The 14,566-nt window shown below is 51.9% G+C and overlaps 1 protein-coding gene across 7 annotated transcripts in view; it reads right to left on the bottom strand.

Moving 5' to 3' along the window:
- LINGO1 (leucine rich repeat and Ig domain containing 1) overlaps positions 1-14,566 on the bottom strand; it is a 197,160-nt gene that overhangs the window by 66,097 nt on the left and 116,497 nt on the right. For 6 of the 7 annotated variants that reach the window (XM_053595444.1, XM_053595445.1, XM_053595447.1 and 3 more), the window contains one exon: positions 6,787-6,966. The gene's annotated coding sequence lies outside the window, so the exon portion shown is untranslated. Of the gene's footprint in view, positions 1-6,786; positions 6,967-14,566 lie in introns of those variants that run through there. The other variant, XM_053595450.1, reaches the window with a different exon arrangement.

Below are 14,566 nucleotides of genomic sequence, written 5' to 3'. Positions count from 1 at the left end.
GAAAAGAAAAATGGGCAAAGGATATGAACAGTCAATTCACAGAGGAAGAAATATGCATGGCCAATAACTGCAGGAAAAGATTCTCATTCTCACTGGGGAGAGGGAAAGTCAGTATTGAAACTACAGCTAGATATTTTTCTAGATTGGCAAAAATTAAAAAGACTGATAATTGCCCGTGTGGAGGGTGGTGGGGAGCAACGGGCACCCCTAGATACTGAGGCTGGGGGGCATAAACCAGCCCATCCTTGGGAAGAGCAATGTGGCGGCATCTTTCAAAATTGAATGAGCGGACCCTTCGGCCCGACCACTCTACATCTAGAAATCTTCCCCACGGAGAGGCTTACGTGTGTCAGTAAGATATATATACAAGGATGTTCACCGAAGCATTATTTGCAAGAGTGAAAAATGGAAGACAACCTAAATATCTGTCAACCTAGGACTAATGACATAAATTACACTTTGTCCAAACAATGGAATATTAGGCAACGATTAAAAAGAACACAGCAGATCTGCGCGCCATGACGTTGACAGATGCCCACAATACAGTGGGAAGTGAAAAATGGAGCTGGGAGAGTAATGTGCATAATAAGATTCCATTTCCTTTTAAAAATAATATACAATAGATATGTTTGTAAAGGCACAGAAAATGTTCTGAAAGAGGCACACACCAGACGGCAGCAGGGGGGCGCTGGGAGAGCGGGATTTAAATCTCCCTTTGCCTAATCTACAGGACACGTTTCTATATTGTTCCCATTTTTTTGCTTGAGCAAATATTGCTTTAATGGTAAACAAGAAAAAATTCCTCATTCCATGACAAAGTCCAAACATGTCCTGGTAGGGCACCCTGGGTCCCTCAGAACACAGCCTCTGGGCACCCCCAGCTCCCGTTCTGTTCTGTTCTCACAGAAGCTCCCAACTCTCTCCCTCACACGTCCTCCAGACTGCCTCTGGGCCTTTGTCCAGAAGATGTCCCTCTTCCTGGAATGGCCTTTCCTGCCTTTTGTGCCTCATCTTTTGAGGTGCTCAAGTGTTGCCACCTTCTGGGAACCTTCCCCGAGCACTTGCCCGGACGCTGCCTCCATGGGGCCGTTGCTTCCACAATGACGGTGGGTCAACATTGAGGAAGTACACACTGTTTGCTGGGGACCATGCTATGTGCCTTACATTGTGTTGGCTCATCATCCTCATAGCAACCCTCTGAAGTAAGTTTGTTATCACCCCATGTAACAGATGAAGGAACTGAGGCAGAGAGGTTACATGACTTGCTCAAGGTCACACGGCCAGTACTTAGCAGAGTGGGTAAGTGGACGCAGCCAGAGTGTCTGCTGGTGCTTAGCACACAGGGCTGGAAACCCCCACCCCCGTCTTATACCTGCCAGGCCCCAAGCCTCACCTGTGAGCCCCCAGGTTGGGATTTGCCTTGTTCCTCCCCCTCAGAGCCTAAGCATGGTGGGGAGTGGAGAGGGGAGTCTGCTGGGCTGGCAGCACCCACCCCCACACACCCAGGGCTACAGTAAGTGCCTCAGGGCTGGTGTGCTCAAGAGGCTAGGCCAGTGCTGTCATGGACCCGCTGGCCCAGACTGCTAGGAAGAAGCAGTGGGCAAGGAAAGGCTTAGGTCCATAGGGAGGGGGTCCCAGGCTGGGACCTGTCCCTGTCCCCAAGGCAGCTGCCAAGACAGACCCTGGGAGGCCAGAAGCCTAAGAGGGAAACAGGCAATAAGCTGTGGGATGGTGCCCAGGGAGGAGCCCTGGCTTCTGACTGGGGTGAGGGCAGACAGGGTCTCCATGAAGGAAGCAGCATCTGAGCCCAGCCCACAAGGATGAAGGGGGTGTGAGCAGATGGAGTCAGGGAAGGGGAGCACGGGGGTTGGAGCAGCTTGAGCAAGGCCTGGAGGTGGGCTGTGGGGAAGAGTCATTGGTTTTGGCTGGAGCACAAGGCAAGGTGGGAAGCGGCAAGGGACATGGCAGGGGGGACATCCTGGGGAGCAGCCCCCAACCCTGGCAAGGAGGGGTATTTGTGGAGGGATGGTGGGGTGGGGGCAAGGATCTGAGTTTGTTGAGCCAGCTCTACCTTTGCAGTTATCAGTATGACCATGGCCTTGACTCCCTCATCTGTAGACGAATAACCAACTCATGAACTGCTGAGAAGATTAAATGAGACTGATTTATAGCGCCTGGAACCCAGGGAGGAGGTGAGCACATCAGGGGATGGGCATGATGCTGCCCCCTGGTGTCTGCCCGCACACCCGTGAACTTGTGTGTGCACCTGCCCCTCCAGGGCTCCCATCCCAGGGAAAATATTCAAACAGACACAATCCCTGTGTTTAAAGCATAAATTCAAGATTTTATACTCCTCATAGAGCCCCCAGATCTTGAGCAGGTCCCTGCCCCTCTCAGGGCCTCAGTTTCCCCCTGGGTGGTGGGCAGCTGACAAGGTGGCTTCTCCAGGTCTGGCTATTTAGAAAAAGGTAGGCCATGGAAGGGGGGATTTGGGGAGGTGGGGGGATGGAAAGCCAGAGGGGTGGTTTCCGGACAGGAGATGGGGAGTGAAAGAAGCAAAAAACTCTCCTTTCTAGGGCTAGTCCCAAGCCCTCAGCCTGTGGTCAGAGGCCTTGGCCCAACACTGACCCCTGCCCAGCCAAGGCCCTCCTCACTTCTCCCACTCTGAGGATACCAGCTATGACTGGAAGCTCGGCCCCCAGTCCCAGATGCCACTGACTGGCCTAGGCTCATCTGAGTGGTCCCCCAGCTCCCACCAGGGCCCAAGTAGGGGGGAGTGGAGGAGCCATAAGAAGAGACGCCCCCACTCCACAGTGAGTCCCCCCACCAGCAGCACCAGTGTGCAGGCCTGGAGGTAGGCAAAAGAAGAAACACACCTGGCCCGGGTACTTTAAGCTGAGTGGCATCAGGCAAGTCCCCACACTTCTGTTTCCTCTTCCATGAAATAGATACAAAGGCCTTCCTTGTAAGGTATCATTATCAGCCCAGCGCTCACCACCATCACTCTCTCACAGCTTCGTTGACCATGAGCTGAGGGAGGTCTGGGGGGTCACAGCCAGTTCTTGGTGGAAGAAGCTACTGTAGACCCCTAAACCCCTCACCATGGGCACCATCCTCCTCACCTCCTCAGGGACCCTGTCTCGGCCTCCTCACTGGCCCCTGCCTCCAGCACCTCCTCCTCCCACCTGCTGCAGGAGGAACACTCTAAATACAAATCCATCCCCCCTGCTATTCCAGGGTCTCCCCCACCTCAGCTCTGATCACTTGTTGCTGTCATCACCTGTTTGCTTGTCTCCTCCACCACCAGCCCTGTGGGCAGGGATCATGTCTGATTCATCCTGGCCATTCCAGAGCCTAGGGCAGGGCTTGGCACAAAAGTCCTGCCTGTTTACTCCTCCTATCCTGGCACCTATTTCTCTGCTGACATATCCATGACAATGCTGGACTCAATGTGGGACCAGGGTCAGGGCTTGGTGTAGGACCAGGATCTGTCCATAATCAGGGCTCAGTAAGGCTGGCATCAAGGTTCAGTGTGCTGCTGGGGTCAGGGCTCAGTATAGGACCAGGATCCAGATTCAGTCTGTCCATGATAAGGGCTCAGCGTTTGGCTGAGGTCAGAGTTTAATGAAGGATGTGTTCTACCTGCAACTTGTGAAAAGTATGGGACTCTCCATTGCTTCCCTCACTGCTTTGAAAATGATACATCCTGGACCTGGGATGCCAAGCCTGGGTCCCTACTGTGCCTACTCTCTACCCTAGCGAGGTGGTCCTGTGCACCACTCTGGACAGCCATACTGAGATTCCTCCTGACCCCAGCAGAAGTGGCTCAAGGCGGGGAAGTGCTTTCTTGCCTCCCAGTCTGACCTTGAAAAACACAGCAAGGACCGTCGGCTTTCCGGTGTGGATGTACTCCTAAGTCATGAGGAAGAAGCACTTGTGGGTTATCTCATATTTCTCAATTATCCACCCCACTACCCCCACTCCATTAGCCCAGACAATCCAGTGCCAGTGGAGGTAAACCAGCTCTGGCTGAACATGAAGGTGAAGGTGTCTGCTGGCATGTGGCAATGAGATGTGTCACCCAAATGCTTCCTCCTGTCATAGTGCCTGAAATCCTTCCTTCGTGCTCTTTGCTTCTAAACATCCCCTTGCTGACCCTCTATCTGGTTGAGTTTTCAGCTCTCTGAGGGGCAGACTGTTACATCCCCAGCCCCGGGTGACCCAGGTCTGACCCAGACCTGCTCACTCACAGTCCTCAGAAACAAGAGCCAAATCCGAGACTGGCCTGAGTGGGCATCAAAGCCGGGCTTACCTCTGGGGACAGTAGTGCCAGGGCAGGAGGGAGCACCTGCCCCCGAGACCCCCCCAACCCTCACTGTCTGTGTCTGCTACTCAAGCAGTGGGTCAAGTTGGCTTGCTGGCAAGACACATGGCTCTCATTTTAATTAATTAAAGAAAAATCTAATCACTGCATTAAACTTCTCATTACTCCACTTGAATACCCGTTAAGTAAATTTAATTACCAGAGGATTGGGTTTCCCAGCCTTTTTCATTAGCTTCTGATAAGATGGGGAGGAGGCGGGAGGAGGGTGGGAAGGAGAACAATGCTATTCTTGACCCACGGAGGGCAGGATGGGCACTGTACTGGGGCCACCACAGTCAGGCTTTGGTGCATCCTTAGGGACAGGCTTGGCCCTGGGCTGGGCGGAGACCTCCCCCACCCAAGCTGTCCCAAGAAGGAGAAGACACAGCATTCGGCTGCAGTCAGCGCTGAATGCTTCACTTATGGCCACTCTTGGTTATTTATACCCTACCTCCTTCCAAAAGAGTTGGAGGCTGCTAAGATAATATAAGCAGCACAAGCTAAAAAATAAGAGAACAAATCAGGGCAAGGAAAACGAGAGAGAAGATGAATCCAGAGACATGGTTATGGAGCAGATGCATGCCACAGCATCCTGAGCATGTACCAGAAATGGGCAATAAACTGGCTGTGAGCTTCCTAGCAGTCAAGATGAAGAGAGCAATGTGCTATAGCACTGAGGCAGCAGCCAGCAGGGTGTTCATGGAGAAATGCACGCTGGGCCCTGGCTTCCAACTGTAAAGAGGGTGGAGCTGGAAGATGGACTAAGGAAAACACTTGCTGGCTGGAGCAGTCAGCAGAGGATTCCTGGGGAAGGAGGGACCTGAACTGGGTCTTGAAAAACAAGGGAGCAGTAGAGAGCGAGGAAGGGCATAATGGGTAGAGGGAATTGCATGGCCAGGGGTCAGGGGGAGAAGAGGAACCAATGGAAGAGAAGAGGCTGGGGCAGGGGGACAGTGAGGGGCCTGGGTATAGAAGAGGTTTCTCCAAAGGACAGGATTGAAGGCTACGCCATCACCAGACCCTGGGCTGGGCTGGCAGCTCCCCGTGCTAGAAGGTACTGGCACTGCCAGCTGGGGCAGGAGGAGCAAAAAAGCCAGAAGAGATAGCAGAAGAGAGACCTTTGGCCAGGCTGTGGACACAGGCTGCTTCCCTGTACTAAATGGGCACCTGCCTACATGCCTCTACAGCCAGTGTACTCCCCCATCCCTCAGCTGCTGGGAATATGACTACTGCAGCTCCCTGCTCCCCCTTCTGCAGAGAATCGCACTCCACAAACTGGGGTACCTTGCCTGAACAATACAGGCCCCCTATCAATAACTAACTGATACAGGGACAAAAGCTCAGCCCCCTTGTCTGGGAGGTAATTCTGTGGTATAAATTATGCCCCAGGTTTCCCTGATCCAGCCCAAGGCCCAGTGACCACAGCCTCACTGGGTTCTCACTCCTGTCTCATTTATCATGAGATAAATCTCATGTACACAAAACCTTGTCTCAGACTCTGCTCTAGAAATTCTGACCAACAATATTCCCTTGCAGCTCCTTCCAAGTTCGAGGAAAGTAGGGATGCCCCAGCCTCCCTGGGGAGGGAAGCAAGAAGGGAAGAGGACAAGGATTTACGGAGCACCTGCTGATGAGATTCATTACCCAGTTATGAAACTGAACCCCAGAAGACACAGGGATTTGCCAAAGGACACACAGCATGTCCACATCCATCTTGAACTGGCCTCAAGCTATCCAGCCTGAATACACACCGTCTATAATGATCACTTGATATTTGCCTCCCCTAGTTGGATAGGGGGTCTCCCTTCTCTTGGAGAAGCAGAACCCCAAGCTTTCTTTGGGGAATGAGGGTAACATTATGAGGATAATCCCCTCATTCCTGGTCACTTGGTTGGGGAAGGATGGGCCCATCACTGTTTCCACATCCTATGGACCCAGTTAAAGGTTCAGAATAATCCAAATCCTGCCCATAGGGCCCCAAGATCAACTCTAGGACTTTTATTTGTTTTATCAGGAAAGCAAATTTTGTGTCTACCCCTAACTTCAGACTTAAACCTAGAAGCATGTTGCCCCAGAAACTCTGTCAGACATCTTTTGACCATATCATGTCAAATGCCCCTAGCTGTGGAGCCACCAACAAGTAAGAGAAATGAAGAATTGCAGGTAGAAACCAGGTGCTGGTGGCACTGTTTGAACCACTGGATGGAACCCTGCCTGACGCCCATCCTACCTTCAGACACTTTGGTTATTAGAGCCGATAATTTCATTTAATTGAGATAGACTTTTGTTTTTGTTTTTGCTACTTATAATCAAAAGGACCCCGACAGATATAATGTTCAGAAAGGCATCCTTCTTGTTCCAAGGACCAAGATGACTCAGATATCCCCAGGAGCCAGGGAGTGGGGAACAGGGATGCCACCTACCGTGCCTGCTGCTGTGCTCCGCTGAGTCCCAAAGCTTGAGGAGTCCCTCTGGCCCGGGGTGGGTGAGGAGTAGGCCTAGCAGCTGCTCCAGGGGCTGTGCAGAGTCAGAGCTTTGGAGAGGTGGGCAGGAGGCTATGTAGCCCAGAGACTCACGGCAGCCAGGACATGGTCACAGGATCCCTTAGGAAAAAGGAGAAACAAGCATGAGGCAGTAGGGATCGTATGGGAGATAGAGAGGGAAATGGGCACAGAAAGTAGGGCAGATGGCGGCCACACCCTGGCAAATGTGAGACCCCTGGAAATATCTCTAACCAGCACTGTTCAATAGAACTCTCTGCATTCATGAAAATATTCTGCATCTGTGCTGTCCAGTATGGTAATCAGATGTGGATACTGAGACTGAGCAGTGGATACTGATGTGGATACTGAGACTGAGAAGTGATTTTTAATTTTGTTTTACTTTAATTAACTTACCTTTTCTGTGCTTTTTTTTTTTTTAAGAGACAGAGTCTTGCTCTGTCACTCCCGCCACAATTACGAAGGAAAATAACAAAAAGGTGATCGTAGCTCACTGTAACCATGAATTCCTGAGCTCGTGCACCATTACAGCCAGTTAATTTTTTTATTTTATTTTTTATGTAAGTAGAGATAGTATCTTGCTATATTGCCCAGACTAGTCTCTAATTCCTGGGCTCCTCTGATCTTCCTTCCCCCCAAAGAGCTGGGGTTACAGGTCTGAGCCACTGTACCCAGATTAATGTATATTTACATCTAATAGCCATGTATGGCTAATGGCTACCACATTGGACAATGTAGCTCTGAACCAAATCCTGTCCACCTCCTGCCCACAGTACACGGGGGAAACTGAAGTTCAAGGAGGAGGAGGGATTTGTCACAGGTCACACAGCAAGAGGCTAGCAAAGACAAAACCAGAACCACATTCCTCTGACTCCCAGTCTCAGCTCTCTGTGGAACCCTCTGCCCTTCCCATGGTGGCCTCATTTTCCCCATCATGCTCAGCACGGTCACGTGAAGTGTCTCATTTCTCTGAAACCCACGCTGCTGCTCCTGGGGGAAGGTATCAGCCCATCGTTGAAGAGATCTGCCTCTTCCAGCTACTACTACCCACCCATCCCTCAGCTCCCCTGGCAAAAGAGCCTCAATGAATGTCCCTAAAATTGTCCAGGAAAATCGCCACTCAGCGGGGAAGCCCCTGGGCATGGAGCTGTTCACTGTAAGGTTACTTAGGAGAGCAAAACTCTGAAGTCCACCCCACAGTGGTGATGACAAGGTGAACCACGGCACCTTTGCTCAAGAGAATATTATGCAGGCATGAAAAATGATAAACATGGAGACCTCTACTGACACAAAGCAATGCTTCCCGAACAAAGCTGAGTGGGAAAACTGCCAAAATGGGTGAGGGTGGGGCTGGGTTGCTGTGGTGTACAAGACTCCTGCTCACAAGCCCACTCCAGTCTGTCATCTTCCACCTGCCCTGTGGCATCATGGGCTCCAGGCTACATACCTATTTTATAGACCAAGGAGCTGGGGCTTGTATACACGTGCTCCTAGTTATGTGGGGATCATGGGCAGAGTCGGGAAGGGAACCCTTGGCTTCTGACTCTGAGGACAGACTTCTACAGCTGCTCTTTTTGTGCCATGATGGCGCCATTATGGCTTTTCTTTCCTCCCTATTTAGTTGTTCATCGCATTTAACAAACATGTATGTATACAGTGCTTCCTAGGTGCTACAAACGTCAGCTCATGTACTCAGCAAACAGATGGATGAAGGAGCAATTACCTTTATTGTCTAGATGAGGAAACTGAGTCACAGGGAGATGGAGTAACTAGGGGCCACTTCTATTTCCCAAATATTCTGCAAAGATCTAGTACTGTCTTCACAGGAAAAGGGTAAGGGGATGGGGAGGGAGTCGTTGCCTTGGAGTGGTAGAAACAGAGATGTGGTTTTTTTTTCCCCTTTTTAATCTCATGAAAATTCTTTTTTTATAGCAATTCAAAGAAAAAAACCCAGGAAATGAAATGAATGTATCCAAGAAAAGTTTTTGAAAAAAACGTTAAAAGTGATCACATCGAAGCTACTGATGCAGCTGAGAGACCTCAGCTGTGAAAACAATCTACCTCCCAGCAGTGATATTCACATCTCCAGCCTTTTCTACCAATTTCCTGACCTGGGACCACTCCCACATGCCTGGGTGAGATCCTCGCCTCAGAGGGCAGTGGGAAGCAGCCCAGCACGGAGGTAAACTTCAATAAACACCTCCCAGCTCTCAGGCACAGTGCACTGCATGTTAGCAGGCAGGTTCCAGAGCCCCCACTGCCTTAGAGCTCCAGGTACCTGGCCAGGGCTGACCTTAGGAGGCCATGGCATTCAGGCCTCTGCTTCCGGCCCTAGGCAGCCTACTCCACAGCAACTGAACCCCAAAAGGTGAACAACTTCACTGAGTAGGAATTTTGTGTGTGTGCTCACACACGTGTGCACAAGGCCCACACCTATACACTTGTGTGTCTTCAGGCCCAGACACCCCCAAGCCTGTCACTAAAGGGGCTTGATTTCCAGCAGACACATGCACACATACACAAAATTGTTATATCAGTAACTGTCACTATGGCTCCAACCTCATTATCTGCTATTTCTTCTTGTTTTTTGTGCTATTTTTCATTCATTCATCAAATACTTACATAGCACTTACTACATGCCAGCTGTATTATAGGTGCTGGGGACTCAAGAGGTACAGGACAGACAAGTTTGGTGCTCTCATGGGGATGGTACAAATGATGACAAATAAACGAATAAACAAAATAAATTCAAAGAGTTATAAGTGCAATGAAGATCATAAAGCTGTAATGTGAGAAAGAATACTTGGGGTGGGGCTGTGGGTTATTCTAGCTAGAGGGGCAGGGAAGGTCTTTTGGAAGAGATGACATTTGAATTTATTCTGTGCAAAGCTGCAGAGGGACGCTGGGGCCTGAGGGCCAAGGTAAGGGATTTCCTTACCTTGGATTTCCCCCCAAGTGCAATGAAATCACTGCAGGGTTTTAACTAGGGAAGAGCTATGGTGTTTTCTTCACTGTTAAAAGAATTGTCTCTTCATTTCCTTAAGGTGCCCACCTGTGCCTCCCCTGAACTCCAGGGGAGCAGGCCTGGGATGGGCGACCAGTGGGTTGGCTGTTACACCATCCCAGCTCAGCCAGGGTGACAGCACAGTAAGGGACAGAACAGGCAGATTCAGGATACACACACAGCAGAGCCAAGAATGGTGTCTGAGGAATTAGATGTGAGAGGGTGGGGACAAGAAAAAGAGAAATTAAGGATGACTCCTAGATCTTCTACCACAGACACAGCCTGCTTTCACAGCTAGAACACCCCCCCACCACGAGAACCCCCAGGGGCCTGGTCAGGACTTCAGGCCCCTAGCAGAGACTTGGCATTTATGGGGCCAAAGAGCACAGCTAGGCACAGAGAAAAGATCCCAGGGGGACAGGTCTCTGTGCATCATGAGGGGTGGTAAGCATCCTGTCCCTGAAGGCACATAAGCAGAGGTCTGAAGACCATGTAAGTTGGGTGAAGATTTGTACTAAATGAGGAAGTTGCTTCTGCTGTGAGTTTAATTCCATCAATATAGAAACCAAGGCTAGATTGTATAGGTTGGTGGGTATTAGAGACAGTTAAGGGAAGACTGCTGGAGTAATAGTTACTGTTATTACACTATCACAGAACATTCACATCTATTTTCTACCTGGGTTCTTAGCCCACAGTGGGAGGCAGATAAGGCAGGATGACTAAACCCATTTAGTAGATGAGGAAAGTGAGGCCCAGAGAGGGAAGGGATCAGCCCAGGGTCCTACAGCACATCAGCCCCTTCCATGGCCTCACATCTAGGGACCTCCCCCTGCCCCACCCAATGGGAAGCCCACCTCCCCTGCTCTAGAAAGAGCAGGAATCTCCCCAGTCCACCTGGGCTCCCAACCAGCTGCCAAGACTCCCCATCCTTGCAGATTAGAGGTGCTCTTTGCCCCTGCTCCCCTGAACCTGTGAAGGGGGAAATCCTAGCTCAGAAAGCTTCCCCCCAGGTTATGGGGGGAATCCTCCACCCTATCCCCTTCTTCCCTGGTGGTACCACAGCCCCTTAAGCTGATTCTTTCTTTGCCCCAGAAATGAACTCAAGATCGGCCCCTCCCATGCAGCATCCTTCTTCCCCCACACCACATGGCTGCTGTAGCCAGCAGGACCCAGAGCCCACCTTGCCAGGCAGCCCTCCTGACCACTTTCATCTTTCCTGCCAGCTGGGCAGAGACAGGGCAGGAGAGGGTGGGAATTGGGGGTGGGGGTTCTCCCCAGGGAGAAGTGGGATTGCCCAGGTGGGGAAGCTGCCACCCACTGGCACCACATCATACACTGAACCCTCAGGATAACCTTGGCAGTCAAGTAGCAACATCTTGGCTTACAGGTGAGGCAATGAAGGCTTGGAAGACTAAGGAACTTGCCCCTATTAAAAATATTGGACAGACAGAAACAACTTGTAAGTGCTGGGATTTGAACCCAGGACTGGCTGATCCCAAATATCTCGTGCCTTCCCCTGCTCCCTGCTGCTTCTGCAGAAGTGTGAGGCAGCTCAAACAGGCAGCCTGGTGAACAGATGGGGATGGGCTGGGCGAGGCAGAAGAGAGAGAAGGCGATGCAAAGAAAGGACAAAGAGGGAGCAACAGAGACAAATGAACAGACAAGTGAACCCTGCCGGGCCAGAAGGAGCAGCTCTGGAAGTGGCCCTCTTGATGGATGAAAGGCCTCAAGCACCACCTCTGCTGCCATCTGCCCCTCCAGCCTCTGGGTCCATCCACAGGTGCTCAGGACCAAGGAGACTCCAATAGTTGAGGGCCATCCTTAAGGGCACCCCCACTGGATGAAGAGGTGGGCAGAGGGAGTTGAGAGGCCAGTTCTGGACCTGATCAAGTCCACCTGCCCAGCCTCCATCTGCCCCCGACTAGCTGGAGGGCCCAGCACCCAGACTGTCCACCACACCGGCCAGCCCCGCGTGGCTGAGTATGTGCTGTGGGCCAGCCAGGTGTTCCCTGCCCCTGGCAGCCAAGCACAATCAGCCCGTCCCCCAAGCATGCAGGGTTTAAGTAACAGTCTTTCCACTGAATATTTAAGAAGAAAAATACCCTTTTTTTTTTTTTTTTTAAAGAAAGAGAAAGAAAGGGAGGGGAGGAGAGAAGGGAGGAAGCTAGCAGAAGAGGAGGAGAAAAGGAGGGAGGGAGAAACCTACCCCATCATTGCAGTCAAGGTCACAGGCACCAGCATGGCAGGGGGCGGGCTTGGGTGCCGAGTCTTTAATCTGGGAGTTCAGGCTGAGGAAACTAAACGCTTGAAGCCGGAGTACATTACTGCCCTGAATGATCTGTCGGCTTCTATTAGGCTAAATATCTCTGTATAATGGAGAATTATCCTCTGAAGAGGCAAACTGCCGCCTCTCGGGGAGGGGGTGGCGGGAACCTCGCATCGTGAGGGCTCTCCCATGGTGGGGGTGGGGCAGGACCAACTCAGAAAGCCACCCCACCCTTCACACCCCCTCCCTGGAAAGTCACAGTCAGCAGCTGCTTTGATGTTTGTGGTGGCACCAGTCTCCCTCCTCCTCTTCCTCCCAGACTCCCCTCACTCCCTCTACTTAGAAGCCTGAAAACATGCCAGGCCTGGGGTGAAGGCCTTTACAATACTGCTGGCCAGCTGAGTGACCCTGGGCAAGTCCCCAAGCCTCTGTTTTCCTGTCTGTTAGATGGAGCTAATAATATCCACTAGCCGTGTGGGTGGTGGCTCTGAAGCTGGCACAGAGCCCAGCAGAGCGGGCGTCCTGCTGCCCACTGGACAGCATCCTCCTCATCCTCACTGGCCCACTTAGGGTACTGCCCCCTCCTCCAGGACTCCCTCCCTGACTCCCACGCCTGGCTATCTCCCTCCTTGGGCACCTACAGCCAGACCTGGGCTTCCCAGTGCTCAGTGGCTGTGTGCACAGGCGTGTGAGCCCCAAGAGTTCCCTCTGAACACCCTCCTGGCCCCCACCCACACACTCAGTACTTGACACCCTGGACTCTGCACAGATTTCAGACTTGGATGCAAGGGCTGGCATAAACCAGGAGCAGAGATGGTGACACCGCTGGCATGTGCCACAAGGGGTGACACTCATGGGAAGGCAGTAAGCACCAGGGAAGCCAGGCCAGGAAACCAGAAATCTGAGACCATCAGCAGAACTGGCCAAAGCACAGGCAAGGCTCAGGGCCAGGTGAGAGGAGCAGAGAGGGAGGGCTCAGTTCTGGGGGCTTGTGACAGGGCACATAGTAGCTGCTCAGACCAGGAAAGGTTTGGGTCAGGAGGGGTGGGGCTGACCTGTGCATGTAGGATTGAGGGTCAGAGGACTCTGGTGGGGTGGGGAACAGGGCACCAGGTGAGGGGATTCTGCAGACCCCAGTCTCTGTCCCTCAGGGCTCCCATGCCATCTCAGCCTGCAGTAAGTCTCTGGGACAGCGCAGGACCTCTTGCTGCACGTATAGCATCCATTGTTGCAGGGCGTGCAGCTGAGCTAGGGGGACCACACTGGAGACAATTCCAGAGAAAGAGGCCTGCAGCCCAGGGGACACCCAAAAAGGAAGGCCACCTCCAGCACAGAAGCACACTGCTTGCTGCCCATTCTCCACTGTAGCCCCAAAGATCCTGCCAGAGCTCCCAAAGCCTGGGGGAGCTGCTTGTTCATTGATTGATTCATTCAGTCAACATTGCCCTCTAATGCTGCTTGTGAACTAAGAGTACACAAATACCCCAGATCCCGCAGCAGCGCAGCAGAGAGCTCACAGTCTAGTGGGTAAGGGAGAAGCCCAGAAGACAAGAGACAAGAACTCAGGATCTGTGTGAGAGTGGGAGTTTGGGGAGCTGTGGAAACATGGTAGGGGGCATCCAATCCAGGTTTGGGGCTCCAAGAAGGCTTCCAGGGGAGGGATCTTTGAAGTAGTCTTGAAGGAAAAGGAGTTCAGTTTGGAAGTAGCAGGGAAGGGCATTGCAGGCAGAGGGACAGCCTGTGCCAAGGCCCAGTGCACCAGCAATGGGCTGGAGAAGGTAACAGCTCCCCACCCTTAGGGAGGGTCTAGTGCGCATGACTAGGGGGCTTAGCTCTTATCCCAAGAGTTGTCAGGAGTCTGAAGAGTTTTAAGTGGGGGAGTGACAAGGTCCTTGTACTGCCACTGGGTAGTGGATGGATTATATGGGAGAAGACAGGAGACAGTGACCCGAGTTAGAACTGAGGCAGGGACCAGGGAAGAAATGAGGAGGCCTGAGATGGAGCAAAGGGGGGGGGGTGGATGCAAGAGGGATTTGGGAGGCAGAATGTGCAGAGTGAGGGCAGCGGTTCTAACACTGACAGCAGCAGTGCCCCACTGAGCACCATCAGTGCATTTATCTAAACAACACTGGCAAACTTTGCAAAGCCCTTGCAAATGCATTAGATACTTTGGTCCACACAGTGCTCAGGTGAGGCAGACAGGCCGCTTACTTAGTTCATTAATTCAGTTGCATGTGTTGAGTGCCTCCTATGTTCAGGGGACCACTCTGGCACACTTGACACAAAGGGAAGCTGAGGCCCATAGATGTTGCCTGAGAGTTCCATGGGAGTGACCAGAAATAGTGGTTTAAAAACTCAGCTATCCTCCAGACTTGGGAAACAGATGGGGTCAGATGCCAGACAGGAGCTATACAAAGGGAATGCCTGAGAAG

The sequence above is a fragment of the Nycticebus coucang genome, chromosome 6 (genome assembly GCF_027406575.1).
Source record: "Nycticebus coucang isolate mNycCou1 chromosome 6, mNycCou1.pri, whole genome shotgun sequence".
In the NCBI taxonomy this organism is placed as follows: domain Eukaryota; kingdom Metazoa; phylum Chordata; class Mammalia; order Primates; family Lorisidae; genus Nycticebus; species Nycticebus coucang.
The sequence above is the reverse complement of the archived record's forward strand: the minus strand, read 5'-3'. Positions and strand labels throughout refer to the sequence as shown.